The sequence below is a fragment of the Cervus canadensis genome, chromosome 23 (genome assembly GCF_019320065.1).
Source record: "Cervus canadensis isolate Bull #8, Minnesota chromosome 23, ASM1932006v1, whole genome shotgun sequence".
Classification (NCBI taxonomy): Eukaryota; Metazoa; Chordata; class Mammalia; order Artiodactyla; family Cervidae; genus Cervus; species Cervus canadensis.
Window position 1 is genome coordinate 6,631,928 of NC_057408.1, and position 23,528 is coordinate 6,655,455.

General features: G+C 43.5%; 1 long non-coding RNA gene across 1 annotated transcript in view; it reads left to right on the forward strand.

Moving 5' to 3' along the window:
• The first annotated feature begins 1,232 nt into the window (after positions 1-1,232).
• LOC122425765 overlaps positions 1,233-23,528 on the forward strand; it is a 32,990-nt gene continuing 10,694 nt past the window's right edge. The window contains exons 1-2 of the long non-coding RNA XR_006264993.1: positions 1,233-1,342; positions 9,847-10,076. This is a non-coding gene — a long non-coding RNA (uncharacterized LOC122425765). The remainder of the gene's footprint in view (positions 1,343-9,846; positions 10,077-23,528) is intronic.

Sequence of the window (23,528 nt, forward strand, 5' to 3'; positions counted from 1 at the left end):
AGAACACAGGAGAGAAAGACAGAGCTGAAATCTATGCATAAAAGGGTAAGGTAAGAGCTGAACCTTCTTCCAAAAACCTTTGTTCAACAAGGCTTAGTTTTAGGAGAAGAGATTACAGGAGGCCAGTTAGAAGAACCTGGCTATGAGTTGGCAACTACCTTAGTAGCTGCTTTGGATTGAATTGCAGCCCCCGCAATATTAGATGTTGAAGATTAACCCCCAAATCTGTGATTGTGACCTTAGTTGGAAATATAACTTTTCTAATAGAATCAAAGTAATATCCCCCAGTGGGTTAAATCTGATGTGACTGATGCCCTTGGAAGAAGAGGAAAATGTGGAAGCAGATACTCAGGGAAGAAGGCTGTGTGAAGATGTGGGCAGGGGTAGGAGTCATGTGCTTCCTAGCTAAGGACCGCCATGGCATGCCAGCAACCCCCAGAAGCTAGGAGAGAGGCATGGAAAAAATTCTTCTTTATAGTTCTCAGAGGGAACCAACTCACTTTGATTTCAGACTTCTAGCCTCCAGAACTGTAAGAGAGAATAAATTCATTTTGCTTTAAGCCACACAGTTGGTGGTAATTTGTTATGACATTGCTAAGAAACTCAGTAACCAAGTTAATCTGATGTGGAACTGCTAAAGCAATGGTCTGGCCCTGCTTATGTATCCTCTGTGTGAGAGTCAGACGGGTTTCAAAGATGGATAAAGGACTGAACCAAAAAGGGTGCTGCGAGGGCAGTGGCTCTCGAGTGATGTGGCTGGGTTGTTATGAAGGTGGGTGTGTGTTGGTACATAACTTAACCAGCAAGGCTTTATTACTAAATGTATCTGTGTGTCATGATTACCAAGGTGGGATCATTTGTGAATGGGCTGGGGCAATGTGATACATCATTTCTGTAGCCCACATCCCTGTCCTTGAAGGCACAAACTTGCAACTCCCCATCCTCCTACCTTAATTCCCTGACTTCTTCCCAACACGCAGGTTCAAAAACACATGTTAGAGGAATGTAGGGCAAAAAGATAAGGAGATTCCCTACCTAGTTCATCTGACAACTCTGTCTTCGGGAAATGCTAGACGATGTAGCAAGCAAACCCTAAAATGTTTCACATTTTAAACGCTAAAACTCTGAAGTGTTTCACATAGTAAAAGTTATTTTCCTCACTAATGTATTAATAATAGTTCAGTAGTCCTGGATGGAAAGGCAAGCTGATCTGCTCCGCATGGTGATTCAGGGACACAGGCTCCTTCCACCTTGAGGTTTACATCCTTAACGGACTTGGAATTCCCTGTTCTGGGGAAGGGGGTTTGCAAAAGTTCCACGTACGTCGCAAAAGCCATGGCCTGTAAGTGAAAATTTTCAGTTCCTTCATATTCTGTTGGAAAGGCAGATGCATGGCCCTGCCTGGGAGGGAGTTGGGCTGTGCTGGGAAATGTGTCCGGCTCCGTGTCTCCCAGTCATGCTCCCACGACACATGGGTCCACTTTCTTGGTGCACAGCTGTCTGTCTTTGTCATGGTCTCTTATATAATTCTCAGAAATTTCACAACATAGTTTTCAGAAACTTCTTTCTACTCTTTATTGGAATTTTTATATAGCAGATAATAGAATTGGCAACTAACTACAATAAAAAAAAATGGCATTTTTTTTCCCGAATAAGACCTCTGTTTGAATCCTGGCTCCAAAATTTAATAATTGGGTAAATCTTGGGCAATTTACCTAAATTCTCTGAGTCTCAATATCCAGATTTGTAAAATAGGAGTAGTAAAATATTTCTTTGGAGTGTAATGATTAGAAATTATAAGTATATGGCTTGCATTTAATAAGTGCTTATTAAATGAGAGCTTTTCTTTTAATTTCAATGCAATTATCATCAATGGATTTTTATAAGTTAACATGTTACTGTTAAACTAAAAATTTCCTTGTCTGAGATTTTTTTTTTCTGTAATACAGATGTTTCCATTTAATCATGGAAGTTAGAGTTACAGATCTCTTGGACATCACTGTGTTTGATTTCTGGGGACTTGGAATAACTTATTCAAGGTCACGGAGGGATTTAGTCATAGAGACAGGACTAAACCTTAAGACTTTTCAGCTTGTAGTCCAGTGTGCCGTCCAAGTCCTCCTGTTAAATTTATTGAAAATTGAGTACAGCAGAATAGTAGCTTCCAAATGGGGACTTTTGAATAAACTTTTGTCTGGTTTGGTTGGGTATGATTTCTGGGCTAGCTGTCATTTTCCTGAATCCCATCTCATTTTTAGCATTGTTACACCAGAAGGCTTCCCTGATGGCTCAGACAGTGAACAATCTGCCTGCAGTGCAGGAGACCTGGGTTCAATCTCTGGGTCGAGAAGATCCCCTGGAGGAGGGAATGGCAACCCACTCCAGTATTTATGCCTGGAGAATCCCAGGGACAGAGGAGCCTGGAGGGCTACAGTCCACAGAGTTGCAGAGTCGGACACGACTGAGCAACTAACACACAATGAATTTTGTTGTTTCTAGAGAGGTTATTACTACCTAGTCGTTAAAATATGACTTTTGGTACATTTTTTCCTAAGAAAAATAGCAATGCTTTAAAAGGACATGAAAACTGATTTGTCTATGTGCCATATTTTACACCAATATTTTTCTTTTTGCTCCTCCCTTTCCAAACCTTTGGACCTCCTTTCTTTCAATGATTTTCTGATGGTTAAGAACAGATCATCTCTGTATGTTTGTGTGTATATGGGTAAGTGTGTGTATTATCTTTTTGTAAATACATTATAATACTGTACAGTGAAAATGCAAAACAATTAAGGACATTATTTTGAGAGAGTTGAATTTCTGATAAATAATATCAAGAAGTATATAGACCTCCAGGTCTGACTCTATGGTCATATCAGTAGGAAGAATGAGTAGTCATAGCTGGGCATAGTAGCATATTAACTGGATCCAGCTTGGGACCTTTATTCTAAAAGGATGGTCTTTGCCAACCTCAGTAGAGAGGGCTTAATAACCAGGAACCAGAACTGTACTGCCTGACAAGTCTGGAGGAGGTCTCCTGCGGTGCTTCTGTAACCCTGGAAGATTAGGTGATGGTCACCCACCTTACCAGGCTTCACCAGGTCAAATACTCTAGGCTGCAGGAAGATCACAAAGGAGTTCTAGCATTAGAGGCCTACAGTGAGAAAATGTCAGAGACTGGAGCCTGTCTCCAGCAGGATTAATTCCTCTAGACATGCCTCTAAAGGGTAGTTCATGGCTCAGGCCCTGAATGGAGGCTGTTCCATGAGTGTTCCTTCCCTGTCTCTCTGTCTTCCCTGTTCTCATGCATCCATTTGGATCTGTTCATCCTCAGCTTCATGAAGGGCCTTCTCCCACCCACCTTCAGAAGCAAAGGTGGGATCCTTGGTCCCTGCATGTCTTGGAAATGAGAAAGGTCCATTCTTTGTCCAGATATTAATAGAAGTATTCCTTAGCTGCAGTAGATTGAACAGAGTATGTTCTGGCCCCAATAGCTACAGCCCATTTCCTTATTATTCACCTAGGAAGCAATCTCATTTGGCCAAATTGAGGGTCCTAGAAGGCAATCCTATTTAATATCTCATGACAAACAGAGTTCTATAGGTAACACAGATTTCACTTTATCTGTTTTGAAATATTGGATTGGCCAAAAATTTCATTTGGGTTTTCCCGTATGATCTTAGGGAAGAGCCTGAATGAACTTTTTGGCCAGCCCAATATTAAGCCCTTGTATCATTGGGTTAAAGATATTTTGACTTCTTCCTACTTCTAAGTTGCCCAACAAGGGTTTCCCCATCCTACTTTCTATGCATATCTGGCATGCTCATATTGCTATACAGAAAGTGAGGCAATAGTTTTGATTATTTCCCTCTGTTCAAATATACCAATGTGCTCAAATATGGGGATTGGCATCCAGGCTATTTTCACTTCATTCTTCCGGTAAAGAGTACAAAAAAGTAAAAGACACTCTCTAATAATTTGATTTAGATTAGAAAGATGTATTAGTAAAAATTCTTAACTATACAAGTGACAGAAATTCAATTGAAACTGAGAAGAAAAAAAAGATTAATTAACATAAATGTGAAGTTCAAGCGAAGTACATTTAGCTCCAGACCTGGCTGGTCTTAGCGTATTCAAAAGCAGAGACATTATTTTGTTGACAAAAGTCTGTATAGCCAAAGCTATGGTTTTTCCAGTAGTCATGTACAGATGTGGTAGTTGGACCATAAAGAAAGCTGAATGCTGAAGAATTGATGCTTTTGAACTGTGGTGTTGGAAAAGACTCTTGAGAGTCCTTTGGACTGCAAGGAGATCCAACCAGTCCATCCTAAAGGAAATAAGTCCTGAATATTCATTGGAAGGACTGATGCTGAAGCTGAAACTCCAATACTTTGGCCACCTGATGCGAAGAAGTGACTCATCTGAAAAGACCCTGATGCTGGGAAAGATTGAAGGCAAGAGGAGAAGGGGGACAGTAGAGGATGAGATAGTTGGATGGCATCACCGACTCAATGGACATGAGTTTGAGTTCTGGGAGTGGGTGATGGACAGGGAAGCCTGGTGTGCTGCAGTCCATGGGGTTGCAAAGAGTTAGACTGAGCAACTGAACTGACTGACTGACTGGCTGGTCCAGAGGTACTGAGTGCTATTCTCTTTTCCTTATCTCGACGAGACCCTTACTTTGGATTTCATCGTGTATTGGCATGACTGCCAGCAGTCTCAGAGCCAACTGTTGTTACAGGTCCTGAATCCTCTTGGACAATGGCTCCAGAAGTGATCCTGGCTTAGTGTATTCTTCATCCGAGAACCACTCCCTGGGGGAGAGGGTCATTTCACTATTTTGATAAATCTGAGTCTTATGTCCAATTTGGGTGTCAGGACTAACCCACCTCAACCAAAAGGATGAAGCAGAATTATCTTAGAAAGGGGGAGAGGAAGTTTCTTATAGGTTGGAAAGCTGTGCAGATAACAAATCCCCATGTGTCCACTCTAGGAATGGTCTATGGTATCCTAACGGGAAACACATAATATACAATAACAAATGGTGTGTAATTAAATACTGAAATGCAGATCCCAGAAGGGCAGTGTGGAAGGAGCTTCTGAAAAGATGGAAAGCACAGAGAAATGAGAATAATCAGAGAATATATCATACAGAGGACTCTTCAACCTGGATTTTAGAGAAATATTTCAGACAGGATAGTGGTTAATAAAAGAAACAAAGACACTGGCAGGAAAACAGAGTGGGGAAGCCTGAGATAGTGAGAGTTCACATCAAGGCAATGGCACGGTCCATCCCAGATAAAGATGGTCCAAGGTGCAGCTCCCTACCATGGCAGTTTCTCTGACAGCAAGCTGACTTATGGTGGTTCACTCCTCTGTGTTCACTTGGCTTCCTTCAACAGAACCAAAGCACTGTTTGCATTTGGGGAATCTGAGACCTACTAAATGGTAGAGGCTTTGGGGACTGGAGAAGGGAGTGGAGAGACTTTAGGCTTTATCCTCATTCCCCTTCCTTCCCTGCTGTCAGGTGCTTGAAATTGCATCCAAAAGACAATGCTCATTGACAAGACTATTTTTTTTGGGCTCCAAAATCACTGCAGATGGTGACTGCAGCCATGAAATTAAAAGACGCTTACTCTTTGGAAGAAAAGTTATGACCAACCTAGACAGCGTATTAAAAAGCAGAGACATTACTTTGTCAACAAAGGTCCATCTAGTCAAAGGTATGGTTTTTCCAGTAGTTGTGTATGGATGTGGGAGTTGGACTGCAAAGAAAACTGAGCACCAAAGAATTGATGCTTTTGAACTGTGGTGTTGAAGAAGACTCTTGAGAGTCCCTTTGACTGCAAGGAGATCCAACCAGTCCATCCTAAAAGAAATCAGTCTTGAATATTCATTGGAAGGACTGATGCTGAAGCTGAAACTCCAATACTTTGGCCACCTGATGCGAAGAAGTGACTCATCTGAAAAGACCCTGATGCTGGGAAAGATTGAAGGCGGGAGGAGAAGGGGATGACAGAGGATGAGATAGTTGGATGGCATCACCGATTCCATAGACATGAGTTTGAGTAAACTCCAGGAGTTGATGATGGACAGGGAGGCCTGGCCTGCTGCAGCCCATGGGGCTGCAAAGAGTCAGACGCGACTGAGCGACTGAACTGAACTGAACTGACAATGCTCATGAAATAGTTAATGTGCCCATTCCTGGAGAGAGGGGCTCTGTTACAGATTCTTTCTGTGATGAGGCTTATGAATGAAATCAGATCCTTGGAAAGTCAGATTGATAAAGTAGGTGAAGGACTGAAGTGTGAAAGTGAAAGTGTTCGTCTCTCAGTCATGTCTGACTCTGTGCAACCCCTTGGACTGTAGCCCACCAGGCTCCTCTGTCCATGAAATTCTCCAGGCAAGAATACTGGAGTGGGTTTCTATGCCCTCTTCCAGGGGATCTTTCCAATCCAGGGATCAAACCCGGGTCTCCCATATTGCAGGCAGATTCCTTACCATCTGAGCCACTGGGGAAGCCCAGGTAAAGGACTGGATAAAGATAAATCCCAAAGATGAAAGGTGGGTGTCTGGAGAACAGAGGAATGAGATAAGAAAGGGGACACCTCAGTCAGGGACAAACCACCTACTGCACAGGCCAGGGAGCTGGCGCTGTGGCCTGGGGCGGCGGGGTGGGTGCCTGACAAGTCCCTGTCCTTCCATGTCATTATATTGTAGGAGCTTCTCTTATAACAATGTTGTTCTCTAGTCACTAAGCTGTGTCTGACTTTTTTGTGACTCCGTGGGCTGTAACCCCACCAGGCTCCTCTCTTTATAGGAATCTCCAGGCAAGAATACTGGACTGGGCTGCCATGCCCTTCTTCAGGGGATCTTCCTGACCCAGAGATGGAAACTGCATCTCTTACATTGGCAGGTGGATTGCTTACTACTGAGTTACCTGGCAAACCCCTCTAACAATGTAAAGCAGTGTAAATATTTCTGTGTAGGTACCTCACGTTTTATATGCTGAGAGAGTGTGTGTGTCTGTGTGTGAGTGTAAATGTGTGTTGTGTTGTGTTGTCTCAAGAACCGTGTAACCTTTTGGCTTTAGGGTCATATTATGCTGGGGAGGAGTGTCCTCACTCTAGTCCACAGCACAGGGCTCAGCAAGTGAGCTGAACAAGCAGGCAGCTCCTTGGTCTGCCTCCGGCGTGATCACGACGTAGCCCTGCTCCTGGGGGCTCTTTGTGACTTGCTCTGGGCTGCACTCCCATGTTTATTTTGGGAGTAATGGCGACTCAGAACCCAGCATGACACTTGCATGACAATTTATTTTTAAAGGGGTTATAAATATGTAACTCCTTGAACAAGAAATCAAACCTCTTCAAGTATGTTTTATAATCAGTTATAATCTTGGAAATAAACTGGCTTACATCTTAATGCAATTTGCATTAATAATTTCATTTTCTTTAAATTATCAGCATTTGCTTTGCTGGCATGAGAGACACACTGCTAATGGTTGCTGCAGAGCTGTGCTAAGAGGCCTGTTGCAGGTGCCCCTGACAGAGTGCCTCCCACTGCTGCTCATGCAGGGTTCATATCCCCTTTCTTACTTTCTGAGACATTCACTCCCAGTTCTCCTTTTTGTCATGAGCCTTCTTTTCTGATATCATGAACAGAAACACTGGTAGAGCAGGTAAATAAAAGGCAGAAGGATGGAAATAGGTATATTTTGCATGACTTTCTGGGGTGGAGAGTATGGACTTGAGAGTTAGACACGGGTTCAGTTCAGTTCAGTTGCTGAGTTGTGTCCGACTCTTTGCGACCCCATGAATCGCAGCATGCCAGGCCTCCCTGTCCAGCACTAACTCCCAGAGTTAACTCAAACTCATGTCCATTGAGTCGGTGATGCCATCCAACCATCTCATCCTCTGTCATCCCCTTCTCCTCCTGCCCCCAATCCCTCCCAGCATCAGGGTCTTTTCCAATGAGTCAGCTCTTTTGCATGAGGTGGCCAAAGTACCTGGAGTTTCAGCTTCAGGATCAGTCCTTCCAATGAACACCCAGGACTGGTCTCCTTTAGGATGGACTGGTTGGATCTCCTTGCAGTCCAAGGGACTCTCAAGAGTCTTCTCCAACACCATAGTTCAAAAGCATCAGTTCTTCGGTGCTCAGCTTTCTTCACAGTCCAACTCTCACATCCATACATGACCACTGGATAAACCATAGCCTTGACTGGATGGACCTTTGTTGACAAAGTAATGTCTCTGCTTTTTAACATGCTATCTAGGTTGGTCATAACTTCCCTTCCAAGGAGTAAGCATCTTTTAATTTCATGGCTGCAGTCACCATCTGCAGTGAGTTTGGAGCCCAAAAATATAGACACAGGTGGTTAGGTTCAAATTCAAGATCAGTCATTTGTTACCAACCTTGGGATATTACTTAACTTCTCTGAGTCAGAGCTGCCTTATTTGTAATAAGCATAATGCTTTCTTCCTCACAGGGCCATTAGGATAAAACACTGAAAAGACACCACATATAAAGTACCAAGCAGGGAGTAGTCATGAAGCCTTAGTTTCTTCCAATAAGGGTTAGTTTCCTCCTTTACTTAAAACACAGTCAGGAGCCTTCTACCTTGTGAAGGAGATACAGCACTGACTTCATTTGGGGACATAGTCAGGATAGGCTAGATGGTGTTGCAGTAACAAACAATCCCCAGATCTCAGTGACTTACAAAACAAAGGTTTATTTTCTATTCTTGCTGCCCATTCATTGTGGGCCAGTTGCATCTCTTCTTCACTGTGGGATCCAAGAGGACAGAATGGACACTACTGGAATATACTAGTCACGGTGAGAGAGAGAAAGAAGCTTATGAACCATGCTGCTGCTTCTGCGGATGAACCATGAGCTGGCTCTTTTACCCAAAGTGACATATCTCACTTTGCCCACGTTTCATTGGCTAAATCAAGTCACATGGCTAAGCATATTGATTAGGTAGAGAATTAGAATGCTTTATCCCTTTGTGACTGGGGGGGCTCCCTGTTGAGAGCATAGGATAAAACTGAGGTCTGAACCAGGAGATTGCATACATGACAAAGATAAATGTCATTTATCTTTGTACATACATGACAAAGTCCTAGTGAATCAAAATCTTGTGACAGGCCCATGAACACACATTTTTGCTACCTTCTGCAGATAATTCTGGTGTGCGTTGTCTGGTTAACAGCCACTGTGTTAGAAGGTTAAAGTTGATCTAAAAGTCAGGAAAAATAGTAAGCTAATTAGCTTTGGAGGGAAGTGTTATAATAGAGAAAACTCTACTTTTTTTTTCTGTCTTACAAATCTCTTTTTTTCCTGTTATATTTTTATTGAATTGTTCCATGGTCTCCTTATTTATAATTTAGAAAGCAGGTGAATTGAATACTTACTATTTCTCCAGGGAAAATAAAGAACTAGGTTGCTTTTCGTTTGTTTGTAGACCTCCATTGATTTTCCGATGGGTCAGTGGCTCGCAAGGCAAAACAGCATTAACATCTTTGGATGTCTGAGGATGGATGCTGAGAGTAGGGCTTTGATTAGCCCTTTGCTTTGGGTACATTCTACCATCTGCTGTACGGATAGTCTTCTGTTAGCTTTTCATTGCTTTGTTAGTCAGTCAGGCATATTGAGTTTATCTTCCTAGCACACTCATTTTTCCTGTGGTACAAAGTAAGGCTATGAAAGAAAATCACTGGGAATGTGAGTATGAGAGAGGAAGACAAGGAAAGTGAAGGGGCAAAGGAGCTTGTCTTAATTGAGTGCCCTGACTTCAGATTGCCTTTTTAACAATGCTGTTTCTTTAATCTTCATTAATCGCATCCTTAGGTTCCAGACATTCCTTTGACCAAAGAGAAGCCTGAGCCAGCACCTCCCCCACATCCCACCAAGGAAAGACCCAATCCATACTCCAATACTTGCAGACGTTTAGTAAAGATATCTTACTGATGGGAGGGAGGTGGCAACAAGTTTTCTCCTGGAGCCAAAGAACACATCATAGTTCAAGACTACAAAGAACTCTCCGTGGGATTTTTTGGAGTCAGTGTGACTTCTCCCAGGTCAGTGCTTACCCTGGGGTTTGACTTATTCTTCTCATGTAAGAAAATGGGAAACTGAATTATAGAAAATTTAAGCAAATATTCAAATACCTTAGAAGCTGGAGGCACACCAGTTGCAGGACTTTGATCCAGTGTGACTTTGTTCTTGCACTCTTCACCTTGACTCTCTTTGTGGTCAAATGCCGGGGGAGAGCCTGACAGGCCGACGCTGTGTCTCGGCAGGAGCTCCTTGCACCGAGGTCTCGGAGCAGCCGAGCGGCCCCTCAGCTCCCCTTGCCTGCTGTCAGGTGAGTGGCTGACAGCTGGGATTGCACTGACTGGAATATTTTTTGGTTTAAGTTTTCAGTTTTTGTTAAAATGGAACTGTCTCTGGGAGGAGTCAAACCTCATTTTATGTGGGTCATGTGCATGCGAGTGCTTTTTGAGGAAAGAAGATGTCTGCTGGGAAAATTATAACACTGCTCTACAAATGTTTGCTGATTGTTTTTTTCTGAGAGAGTGACACAGATGGCTAGCTCTTCTCCCGTAATGTAGATTCTTCACTGGGAAGTAGCTGCCCAAGGTCTACCGTCTACCATCCCTTTTTATATCTAAGTGTGGCCACATAAATGAGTTCTAGCCTATGAAATGTGATTGGAAATTGTCAAGTAGAGTACCTTGCACTGGTTCTCAATGCCTGGGGAGGGCTCCCACTACATGGAGGATAGCAAAGATCATCACAGTGCCAGCCACTAGGAGTGGAAGTTCAAACATTCTGCCTGCTGTGTCCAGGCATTAGAGTCCCAGGAAAGAACTGGATAGAACAATGCTGACCTTACACAGGAAAAGGCAGATCAAGATCAGTTCCTGTAGTGGATACCAGTCCCCCGAGGCCAGGGAGTCTCTCCTGGAAGTCCATGCTGAGCAGTTGGCCTACACACACCCCTGCTGTGAAAGGAATCCATGTGAGGTCACATTAGATGGGGCTGGAGGACTTTTTAAAGATGCATGAAAAGGTCAGAGGTTGATTGAACCCCCCTTTTTTCCCATAGGTTCTCAGCAGGTTTGAATAAGGTATGGCTCTAAAACAAATATTCACTGATGCCCTAGGGGCAGAGGCAAAGAGGTGTAATGGGAACTGGACACATAAACTGGAAATTTCTGCATGGTGAATACCAGAACTGTGGGAGTTCAAGGGAGAGATTTCAACTGTAGACTTGAAAAGTGGCCCCAAACTATGTTACATGAAAAGTGAATACGAGGTAGGCAGATAAAAGAAGGGATGGCTAGGTGGGTGAGTGCACTGAGCTCTGCAGAGGGAAGTGTCTCTCAAGCCACCTGCATCTTCTCTGCTGGGCCTGGGGAGGAAGGTATGATGAGGGAGCAGCACCCTGGACTGACACTGGTCAACATCAGAGACGAGACCCATCCTTCCTCACAGTCTAACTAGAGGCTGACGCTGTGGTCAAGTCCTTGCAACAGTGATCCTCACAGACATCCACTCCTATACCTGAATGTCCTCAAAGGCTGAGCTGATGGACCAGAGGTGGACAGTGTGATTTAGCTCCCATGAGGTGTGGAACTTAGTGGAAAGCTCTCATTTAGCCCATGTGGGACCCTACCTCCTTTTAGGAGGGCCTAATTCATTAAGCTCAGTGACCACACCATAGACTCAGGTGCAGGGTGAAGGTCGGCTGGCACTAGGGACCTGAGCCTGAGCATTGGGCACAATTTTTTTCCATTTTCTCTGAGTCTTTCCCCAACTCACAGTCAGCCAGACCTCCACCTCCACTGAGAGACCTGCATATCTGGGTCACAGTTACAGCTTCAGTTCTGCCAGCTGGAGTGTCTAGTTCTGACAGCTGCCTCTTGTGGCTCAGCTGGTAAAGAATCTGCCTGCCATGCGGGAGACCTGGGTCTGATCCCTGGGTTGGGAGGATCCCCTGGAGAAGGGAAAGACTACTCACTTCAGTATTCTGGCCTGGAGAATTCCCTGGACTGTTTAGTCCATGAGATTGCAAAGAGTCAGACGCGACTGCGTGACTTTCACTTGCACTTTGCCTGTCTGTACATCTCAAGTCCAAGTTAGACCCGAGGCTGGCTTTCTTTCTTTCTTTCTTTTTTTTTTTTTTTTTTTTTAACTATCTTCTGGCCTGGATTTTACCAAAGACAGAAACAAGCCTATTCTTTTCTCCTGGTTCTCCTTTCTTGCCTCTCAACCTGCCCCCAGGTGAGCCCATGCAAATCACCACTGTGTTCCCTAGCCTGATTGATCATAAAGCAGACTTAGGAAGTATATGCCCCAAAGACCCCAGTGTCAGCAGAGGTGAAATGTTTTGGTTTATTGTGGTATCTCTCAGGAGAAGGCAATGGCACCCCACTCTAGTACTCTTGCCTGGAGAATCCCATGGGCGGAGGAGCCTGGGAGGCTACAGTCCATGGGGTCTTGAAGAGTCGGACACGACTGAGTGACTTCACTTTCACTTTTCACTTTCATGCACTGGAGAAGGAAATGGCAGCCCACTCCAGTGTTCTTGCCTGGAGAATCCCAGGGACAGGGGAACCTGGTGGGTTGCCGTCTATGGGGTCACGCAGAGTCGGACACGACTGAAGCGACTTAGCAGCAGCAGTACCTCTTCTCACCCACATGAGCATTATCATTGGATATTTCATTTACTCAAAGGCCTAAAAATGACAGAAAAATTTGAAAAAGGATTTGATAGTGTGTTTTTAGCAGGAACAAAAGCTTTCATGCAAAGGTATCAGAGTGGGATTTCTGGCTTTTGCAAGTTGATGGGGATATAGCGTTAAGAATTCCCCATTCCTAAAATGATACCTCATGGTCTGAATGCCAGAAGAAGGTCCAGTATATAGCATGTGGTTGTGCTGTGGAGTTCAGGAGAGAAATGGAATGGATATTTGGAGTGGGTATGACCTGGAGAGAAGTGCTCATTTGATTTTTTTTAAAGTGGACTAAACTAGAGTTTGAGTATTCTCTGGAGATCAGAAGATGGAGAAAAGATGTTAACTAACTCCAGAGAATGTAAAAGGGAAATTACTAGGGACATTTAGTAGGATTGCTTGGCAATGTCTAGTATTTATTTGGGATTTATGTCATTAGATTAAGATGACTTGGCATAATGAAACATGTGTTTTTTTTTTTTTTCCTCCCTAGAAATATTCAGGTGTTATAGAGAGGATTCAGGATAGATAGATATTTTAGTTTGACAAGGATTGGGATTTTCTAGGTGTGTGTCAAGTGGAGAGGGGACAGTGGAGCTAAAGATGTTTTCAGTGGAAGTCTAAGAGAGGTTACGTGATTCATCTCAGGTCACATTAGCAAGTTAATGGCAATAGCCCCAAATATAAACCCACGTCTGTTACTCCATCATTAGAAACCCCTATCAGGGCTCTGACACTTTAGGCTGGATAAAGTGGGAAGGGAGACAATGAGGGGTGGTATTCATCCAGATCATTCATCTGGTCTAATATTGTTATTTTGTTATTGTGTGTGTGCGTGCTAAGTCGCTTCAGTCATGTCTGACTCTGTGCAACCCTATGAACTGCAGCCTGCCAGGCTCCTCTGTCCATGGGATTTTCCAGGCAAGAATCCTGCAATGGGTTGCCATGCCCTCCTCCAGGGGATCTTCTCAACCCAGGGATCAAACTGTCATCTCATGTCTCCTGCAGTGGCAAGCGGGTTCCTTACCGCTAGCACCACCTGGGAATAAGTTCCGTATTGCAAATACTGTGCCAAATAAATTTGACATGTTGCTTTAACGTTAACAGGTATATGTTTGTATTTAAGAAAATCATCCCCATGTATGCTTGTGGTCAAAGAGAACAGCTGTACCTTATCTGGGAGGGTTGATTGGAGGACTCGCTGAGAGATCTGAGCAGCCTTAGCCACAGTCTTCACAGGTAGACAGGGAGGCACGAAGTCATAACACGTTTTATGGGAAAACCCATGAAAACTTCAAGCCTTCTGTAACACCGATTACGAATAATTTAAATCATTCATATTGTATTAGAAAATGTCAGTGGCTGTGAGCTAATTCGTTTCAAATGGATTTTATTTGTATGAAATTGGCATTTTAGAAAGTGAATTTATTGCTCACAATCATCTCTTCTAATGTGAGATTATTGCCATATTAGTAGTAAATGTGCTCTGACTTAATCTATATCATTTAATCAAATATTCCTAAATTGAAATACTAATCATGTCTTACAAGATTAAATAAAAAGACCCAGAGGATGTTTTTGCAAGGCCTCAACCAAGGAGGGTGAACTGGTGACTTAATAGGAACATTTACTGTTTTGACTGCCTGAAGTGTGAAACGACCTATATTTGAGGAATCCCCCATTTCACAAATCATGGCAGGAGGCAGAATCCTGCTTGAGAAGGTGACCGGGTAGCAAACTGAAAAGGCCAAATCCTTTCCCAGTCTCTTTTTCAGCTGGTGTGGGATTGTGATCTAGGCCCAGCCAATCAGACACAACTTCCCCAGCCCCCGCAGAGACTTTGAATCACTGCTAAGGAAGCACAGAGCGGGCAGTGGAGAAGCCATTCTGGCAGCACAGGTGATGGTAGAAGCATCTAAGGCCAGTGGCAGAGAGAGGGCAAGCGGGCATCCAGTGTTCTTCGGTTGTAGAAGAGGTGTCACTGTAAGTCAGTCATAAGTGGGATGATGATACATCCTCGTTTGCTTGGACAGTCCCAGTTCATGCCTGTTGTCTTGTGACAACGGAATTCCCCTTCGTTTTCAAAATAGTTCCAGTTTGTCAAGTTAACAATCTGGCTGCCTTAGTCATTATCAAGATCCTTTAGATCTGCAAACGTCTCTTAGAGTGTTCCCTTTACCTCCTTGTTTGATCAGGTTCTTTCCTGAGAACACTTCTTTATTTTCGTCCCTCCTCGATGATGGCTGTCTGCCTTCCTACACTTCTTATTCTTCTGTGCCCAGAAGGAGACTATATGCCTTCCTTGTCATCCTTGCTTCCTGTTCCAACTTTCAAATTGTTCTCCAAATCATTCCTTTCAAATGTTATAACCCTAGTACTTTCTCACCATCTATCACCCTTTTAGTGTCTCATTTATTGTGTTTATTCCTTGATAGCTCAGTTGGTAAAGAATCCGCCTGCAATGCAGGAGACCCTGGTTTGATTCCTGGGTCAGGAAGATCCGCTGGAGAAGTGATAGGCTACCCACTCTTAGGCTTCCCTTGTGGCTCAGCTGGTAAAGAATCTTCATGCCATGTGGGAGACCTGAGTTCAATCCCTGAGTTGGGAAGCTCTCCTGGAGAAGGGAAAGGCTACCCACTCCAATATTCTAGCCTGGAGAATTCTATACAGTCCATTGGGTGGCAAAGAGTTGGACCCAACTGAGCAACTTTCATTGTCTTTATGGACTTGAATCCCATGATTCATTATTATTATTATGCCTTTGTGTATACCATCAGCTAGCTTGATCTTTCTCCCTCTTATGTACTTGCCTGGTAAAACCTTCACCCAGATTCTATCCAATAACAAGCTTGAGATCATCTGAGGTGAAACCACTCACTCATGCTGTGACAGAAGCTTTTAATTTTCTATCCTAGTAGCCCTTTCTCCCTTTCTTTTCCTTAGTAGAATCACACTTCAATTTTAGCTAGATTTATGATTGCATGGAAAAATTGGCTTCTCAAATGCCCACTGAGATGAAAGCAGAGCTGTTTTATAAAGTGTAAGAGAAATGTTCCCAAAGAAAGGGTGTGTGTGTGTGAGAGAACACCTATAGCTTTTCTTCTTTCTTGGAAAGAACACAGATGTGAGAGCTGGAACCTGCGCATCTGTCTTAGGCAGTGTGGTCATGTGTTGAGAATGTAGAGTTTGGCTTTTAATGATCACAATGATCATCATGCATTAGAGACCTAGACCTCCTATTTCTGGACCCCATGTAAGAGTAAAATGAACTTCTATCATGTTGTGCTAGTCAGAATAATGATTCCTAAAGATGTCTATTCCTTTATCTCAAAAACCTGTAAATATATTTCCTTACTTTGGCCAAAGGGGCTTTGCAGATGTGGTTAAATTCAGGGCTGTGGTTAAATTCAGGTCCTCTCCTAAATGAGAGGACTCTGGATTATTCAGGTGGATCCAATCTTATCATATGAATCCTTAAAATTGATAATTTTCCCAGCTGTAATCAGTCAGAGAGAAAGGCGTGAGGATGGAAGTTGGGTCAGAGAAACGTAGTATTTCAGGCTTTGATGATGGAGGGAGAGGATGAGAGAAGCTGGAAAGGGCAGGAAAGCGGATTCTCCTTTAGATTCTCTGGAATTGAATGCAACCCATCAACACTTGATTTTAATCCTTAAGACCCATTTTGGACTTTGGACCTATGAAATCATAAGATAACATATTGATGTTGATTTGAGTTGGTAATTTGTAATGTCAGTAATAGAAAACTTTCACACTTGGTTTATACACTGTTATGTTGTGTTTATATATTACTCACAAATATACTCAATCTCAAATAATATACTACTGAATGATTTCAACTAAGTAAGATACACATTAAAGAATCCAAGACTGCTAGTCTTAGGGAGGTTTTTGAAACTACCCAGACTTTGTATTGAGTTGACCAAAAAATTCATTTGGGCTTTTCCATACCATCTTACAGAAAACCTGAACAAACTTTTTGGTCAACCCAGTACTGTATTTCCCCAATTGACTCATACTTCCCCTCTTTCAAATCTTTCAAAAATCTTCTCTATTCTTCAAACCTCAAACATTTCCTCCCCATAACATATACCCAGTACCTTTGCTTCTTATTTTATTTAGAAAATAGAAGCAACGAAAGGGGAACCTCCTCGTGCTCTCTCCACCATATATATTAACTTGTTATTTCTTGTTGTTATTAGTCGCTCAGTCATGTCGGCCTCTTTGCAGACTGTAGCCTGCAAGGTTCCTCTGCCCATGGAGTTCTCTAGGCAAGAATACTGGAGTAGGCTGCCATTTCCTTCTCCAGGGGATCTTCCTGATCCAGGGATCAAACACTGATTTCCCACATTACAGGCAGATTCTTTACCAACTGAGCCACTAGGGAAGCCCATATACTAACCTACTCACATTTTCTCCATTTGCTGATCCATCTTTCCCCATTTCACGGATAGTGTATTAACGCTTAGTTTAGACTCTTCACATATGCACTGTATTCCATGCCCTAATCTCTACGCAGAGATGTTGTTCCTTTAATTATACCCCTTTGCTCCAGCATCATCAGTGTTTTCTATTTGATTCCTTCTGCTATGCTTTCTGCTTTTACATGGAAAGGGAGAATTGAGGGAATGTGAATGTGGGGGGTGTGTGTGTGCAGAGGAGAGCTATCTATAAATCTTAGTGTTTATTCTCTGAAGCCTTAACTAGAAAATCAATATGTATCAACACATGTTTATTTATAATATGTAAAATGCCTATTTATTTAATAAAGAGTTATGAGGTTATTGGACTTCCCTGGCTCAGATGGTAAAGCGTCTGTCTACAATGTGGGAGACCTGGGTTCGATCCCTGGGTCAGGAAGATTCCCTGGAGAAGGAAATGGCAACCCACTCCAATACTCTTGCCTAGAAAATCCCATGGATGGAGGAGCTTGGTGCAGGCTACTGTCCATGGGGTCGCAAAGAGAGGGACACGACTGAGTGACTTCACTAATCACTAATTCACTATGAGTTATAAAGTGATGTGTTTATCACAAGTTCTAGCTTATTTAGAAACATTCTAAAAATACTTTTTACTACTTATCTCCATAGCTACATCTGTCACTGTCAGCCTAAGTAACTAATTTTGGGTTCTAAAAATAGGTAAATCTATCCATTAGATAAGAACGAATTCAAGATCATCTTTGAGTTCATTAGGGGTCAGCACGATGAAACACTGAAGGATAAAAGATGCAGCTTGAGGTGGCACCATGAATGGGTCAGACTGGAGGGTAGGGGAGTCTGGCTCTGCAGGAGTAGCGGAGTTTGTCCTGTCCAGGCCTGAGTGGAACCAGTGCTGAGCCTCGAGTGGTTTTGGGTGCAGTGCTGCGGTTTGGCTAAAACTGTCCTGCAGTGGAGGCAGGCGTCCGGTTTGTTAGAAACGGCCGTTGGTCAGAATGGCTGCAACATTCCCACTCCCACAATCACAATGTCAATTATCTGATAAAACAGAAAGTCCAGAGCCAGGGATTCCATGGCTTACTAGGCAGATCTGCAGTCCTTGGCAGTTTGGCTTTTCAAGTCTGTGCTTGTGACCTCATGGCTACAAGGTGGCTGCCATTGCTTCAAGTGCTAGGTCTGCATTCAAAGGCCAGAAGCAGTGAGGCAACCAAGGAGGCAACATAAAAGTGTCCTTGTATGATTTTTCCTTCTTTCAAGGGAGACAAACATTTCTCAGTAGTACTCCCAAACTTCCCTTGGTTTCTGATGGGCCACACACACCGGCAACAGAAAGGCTGGGAAGTGAGCATTAGGCAATGGTCTGTATATTAGTCAGGGTGGCTAAGATGGTAAAGAGTATGTCTGCAACCAGGGTTCAAGCCCTGGGTTGGGAAGATCCCCTGGAGAAGGGAATGGCTACCCACTCCAGCATTCTTGCATGGCGAATTCCATGAATGAAGAAGCCTATCAGGCTATAGTGCATGGGGTTGCAAAGGGTTGGACATGGCTGAGCGACTTACACTTTCAGTGGTATATGTGGTCATGACGGCATTAGGCAATCGTGATTCATGCCCTGGGGCTGGGCACACTGCACAAGCACAGGTGCTATTATTTAGTTTTTATTTTTATTTATTCATTTTATTTTTGGCCACACTGGGCCTTTGTTGCTGCTCGTGGGCTTTCTTCAGTTGCAGTGAGTGGGGACTACACTTGGTTTTGGTGCAGTGGCTGCTCACTATGCTTTCTCTTGTTGCAGAGCGCAAACTCCAGGCAAGCGGGCTTCAGTAGTTGTAGCACATGGGCTCAGTAGTTGTTCCAGGGGCTTAGCTGCCCTGCATCATGTGGAATCTTCTTGGACCAGGGATCAAACCCATGTCCCCTGCATTGCCACAGGGACTCTCAACCTCTGGACCACCAGGAAAGCACAGGTGCTATTATTTAGAAGAGAGGAATGACGCTGCATAGGCACTTAACACGGCAACATTAAAACCCCCAAACCAATTTGTTACTCCCTGATGCAGTGAGGGATTCTCTGGAAAGTGTTGAAAAGTTTTGGTAAACTTGTGGACATCATGGAAGTCTCATAAAAAAAGTTAGAAAACCAAATTGCTTGACTTAAAGGCACAAAAAAACAACAGCACAAACTTTCCTTGAATGTCTGATCTCAGAGAAGCCCTAATGGCTTAAAGAGCTGAGTCAAGCTATTAGTTCTGATCACACTTCATTGCTGCAATAGGAAGTCAGGTTTCATATCTACATTGTCCAGGGGAACAAGGTCAGATGGGGTCCCACAGGAGTGCTGAAGGCAAGTGGGGGTTAAAGGGTCTATGCCTGTGTCTGGGTCTCCTTTGAAAGTGGAGCCTGAGATAGGAATGTTTGTGTTTGAGAAATGATTCTAGGAAGTGGGAGCAAAGGCCTGGGGAAAGGCAAAGAAGAAGCACGTGAAGGGTTGGTCATTCCTATTGGTGACTGACCTATGACTGTTCTGGGAGCCTCTGGGGAGCGGATAGACTACAGGACAGACTGGTTCTCTAAGTGTGGCGCTTGAATGAGCTGCACCGGCCTCACCTTGACTGGGTTTACATGCAAATTCATGGCTCCTTCTTGATCTCCTGAATCAAAACATCTGGTGGGGAGGGGACCAGGGTGTTGTATTTTAACAAAGTCTTCAGGTGACACTTACACATGTTCACATTTGAGAAGCAGTGGTTTGCCCCCTAGAGAGAGTATTCATTTAATTAGCTCACATGCCCCAGTGATCAAACCGTATGGGGTTAACTTCCTTCTACTTTAAGCTTGCTTATGCTCTAGGGCGTCACTCACCACCTGTCAGAGGAGCCCAGGATGGAAAGCAAGAGTTTTCAGTGCAGCTGAGGCAAGGCCTATCCACGAACACTCCCAGGATGCTAGTTTCTAGCAACAGTTGGGGTAGAAGGAGGGACAAAAGAATGTGACCACTGCACACCATGCCATCTGTGCATGCTCAGTCGTGTCTGTCTCTTCAGGACCTCATGGATGGTAGCCTGCCAGGCTCCTCTGTTCATGGAATTTCCCAGGCAAGAATCCTGGAATGGGTTGCCATTTTCTACTCTAGGAGGTCTTCCCAACCCAGGGATCAAACCCACATCTACGCCTCTTGCATTGGCAGGTCACCACTGCATCACCTGGGAAGCCCAAAGAATGTGACAAGAGCTGTCTGATCCACGAGCGGAGAACAAGAATAGGCCAGTTTAGATCTGACAGCTGCCGTAATACTCGAACTTCAGAGTGGAAGCCAGGAAATCACTTTGTAAAGCATTAAGCGCTTCATCAAGGGCCTTGAGCTCCCAGAAGGAAACACACTGTATAATTGCATGGGACTTAAGTGTACAGAATGCGTTAACAAGACACATGAGAAACAGTAATATTTAGGCTGTAGTGTATCCTTGAGGCAGGTGGAGTGTTTCCATCTGTTGAAAGTGGCCTCAGTGATGTCTCCCTGCTGGGATCAAGTTAAAGAGAATGGATTTGTCACTGTGTTGGGAAAGAGCTTCTCAAAAGAAGACATTCACCAGCTCTCCCTTGGTTTCTTTGGAAAGTTAAACCTGTGCAGTTTCCCATCTCTATTCTCTTTCACACAGCCTCAGGAAGACTTCCACTTCTTTGCCACAAATTGCTTCCCATCCAGTTTTCTCCTTTGACCCTAAAATTGTCACTGGTCTGATTTGAATTATTCTAAGAAAGGAGAAAAAAATAGCTTGTTGAGACTAGTTAATGTGGGTTGGTGGGGTGGGGATGATTAACTCAGGTGTGGAGTAGAGGGATTCATCTCACAGGTCCTTGGTGAGTGATGTTTGATTCAACAGAAGAGATTTCCAAATTTTATTCAGAAGTCTCATTAAGCTGGGAGGCAATAACCTGAGCTGTGAAGATGGAGAGAGAGAACAAATTTGTGGGCTTTTTCTACTGTGGGTGGGAGGTGCTTGAAAATTCAATTTGAAAAGTTATAGCCACTGCAATTTCATACTTATGTGTCTATGTGTATAGAGGTTTCCCTGGGGAGAACTGATCAACCTCTCCACCACCACCCTGCCCCACCCCCTGTTAGGGCTTCCCTTCTAGGGCACATCTCTTAAGCACCAGTTGTATCTGGTGATGACATTTAATGTATCTCCATTGTTGGAAACTGAAAGTGTCCAAGACACAGGTCATGGCATAGGCTTAGTATCTCAGAAAGCATAGTAGTGCTCTTCTAGCTTCCTTTGAAAGAAAAGATGGTCAGATTCCAGGAAGAAACAATTCTCCCTTGGAATAAAGTTGTTTGATTCATCTTCATAAAATGTACCTTTTCTCATGTTCCCATTCAGTTCTAGACTGCAGTGATCTTTAATATAACAGCCCAGAAGCCAGCCTAGGTCTCTGCCCTCCAGATTTAGGCAAAATGAATCCCAAACTTTGTACATTATAAGCCCCCCAATGATGCCTATGGCCTGTGAGCTGATGCATAGGATGGAATTGTCAAATCAGACTCATATCAGTTGGAGATCTTACCTTTGGAGTACTCTTCCAACCATTAATATTTCCGTCTTCTCCCTGGCCTCTGGGATGTGGGCAGTGATATCAGAACAGCACTGAATCTTATTCCTTCTGTTCCTTTTATCACAACTGAGGCAAGTCAGTTTTAAAAATGGACTATTCACTTACAAATGAAACAAACAGGGACATACAGAGAAAATGTTTCTGAAATTACCTTTTCTAGCTCACTTTCAGGCTCACGTGTTTTTTCATCTCCCCAATCCTGTCCTAGGAAACAGAGTTCATTATGGGCTAACCTCCAAGGCTGTTTTCCTCCACATTTATGGCTCCATCAAATGGTTCATGGACCCAATAGTGCAGCCCTGATTCCTAGACTCACAGTCAAGGAAGCAGAGAGTAAGCCTACCACTTTTATTTGTCTAGGGCTACGGGGCCTACCTTTTTAGGAAAGGCAGAGGAACCAGAGATCAAATTGCCAATATCTGTTGGGTCATACAAAAAGCAAGGGAATTTTAGAAAACATCTACTTCTGCTTCATTGACTACACTAAAGCCTTTGACTGTATGAAAGAAAGTAAAAGTGAAAGTAGTAGTTACTCAGTTGTGTCTGACTCTTTGTGACTCCATAGATTGGAGCCCGCCAGGCTCCTCTGCCCATAGAATTCTCCAGGTGAGACTACTGGAGTGCATTGCCATGCCCTTCTCTGGGGGATCTTCCCAACCCAGGGATCAAACCCAGGTGTCCCCCATTTCAGGCAGATTCTTTACCATATGAGCTATCTGGGAAACCCAAACTTGTGACTGTGTGGATTGCAACAAACTGTGGAAAATTCTCCAAGAGGTGGGAATACCAGATCACCTTACCTGCCTCCTGAGAAACCAGTATGCAGGTCAAGAAGCAACAGTTAGAACTGGACATGAAATAACAGACTGGTTAAAAAATTGGGAAAGAGAGTACAATAAAGCTGTATATTGTCACCTTGCTTATTTGACTTATATGCAGAGAACATTATGTGAAATGCTGAACTGGATGAAGCTCAAGCTGGAATCAAGATTGCCAGGAGAAATATCAATAACCTCAGATATGCAGATGATACCACCCTTATGGCAGAAAGTGAAGAGGAACTAAAGAGCCTCTTGATGAAGGTGAGAGAGAAGAGTAAAAAAACTGGCATAAAGTTCAACATTCAAGAATTCAATATTCATTCATCACTTCATGGCAAATAGATGGGGAAACAGTGGAAACAGTGACAGACTTTATTTTCTTGGGCTCCAAAATCACTGTGGATGGTGACTGCAGCCATGAAATTAAAAGATGCTTGCTCCTTGGAAGGAAAGCTATGACAGACCTAGACAGTGTATTAAAAAGCAGAGACATCACTTTGCAAGCAAAGGTCCATATAGTCAAAGCTATGGTTTTTCCAGTAGTCATGTATGGATGTGAGGGTTGGACCATAAAGAAGGCTGAGCACCCAAGAATTGATGCTTTTGCACTGTGGTGTTGGAGAAGACTCTTGAGAGTCTCTTGGACTGCAAAGAGGTCAAACTATTCAGCCCTAAAGGAAATCAACACTGCATGTTCATTGGAAGGACTGATACTGAAGCTGAAGCTCCAATATTTTAAGTGAAGAGCCAACTCATTGGGAAAGACCCTGATGCTGGGAAAGATTGAGGGCAAGAGGAAAAGGGGGCGACAGAGGACGAGATGGTTGGATGGCATCATTGACTCAATGGGCAAGAGTTTGAGCAAACTCCGGGAGATAGTGAAGGACAGGGATGCC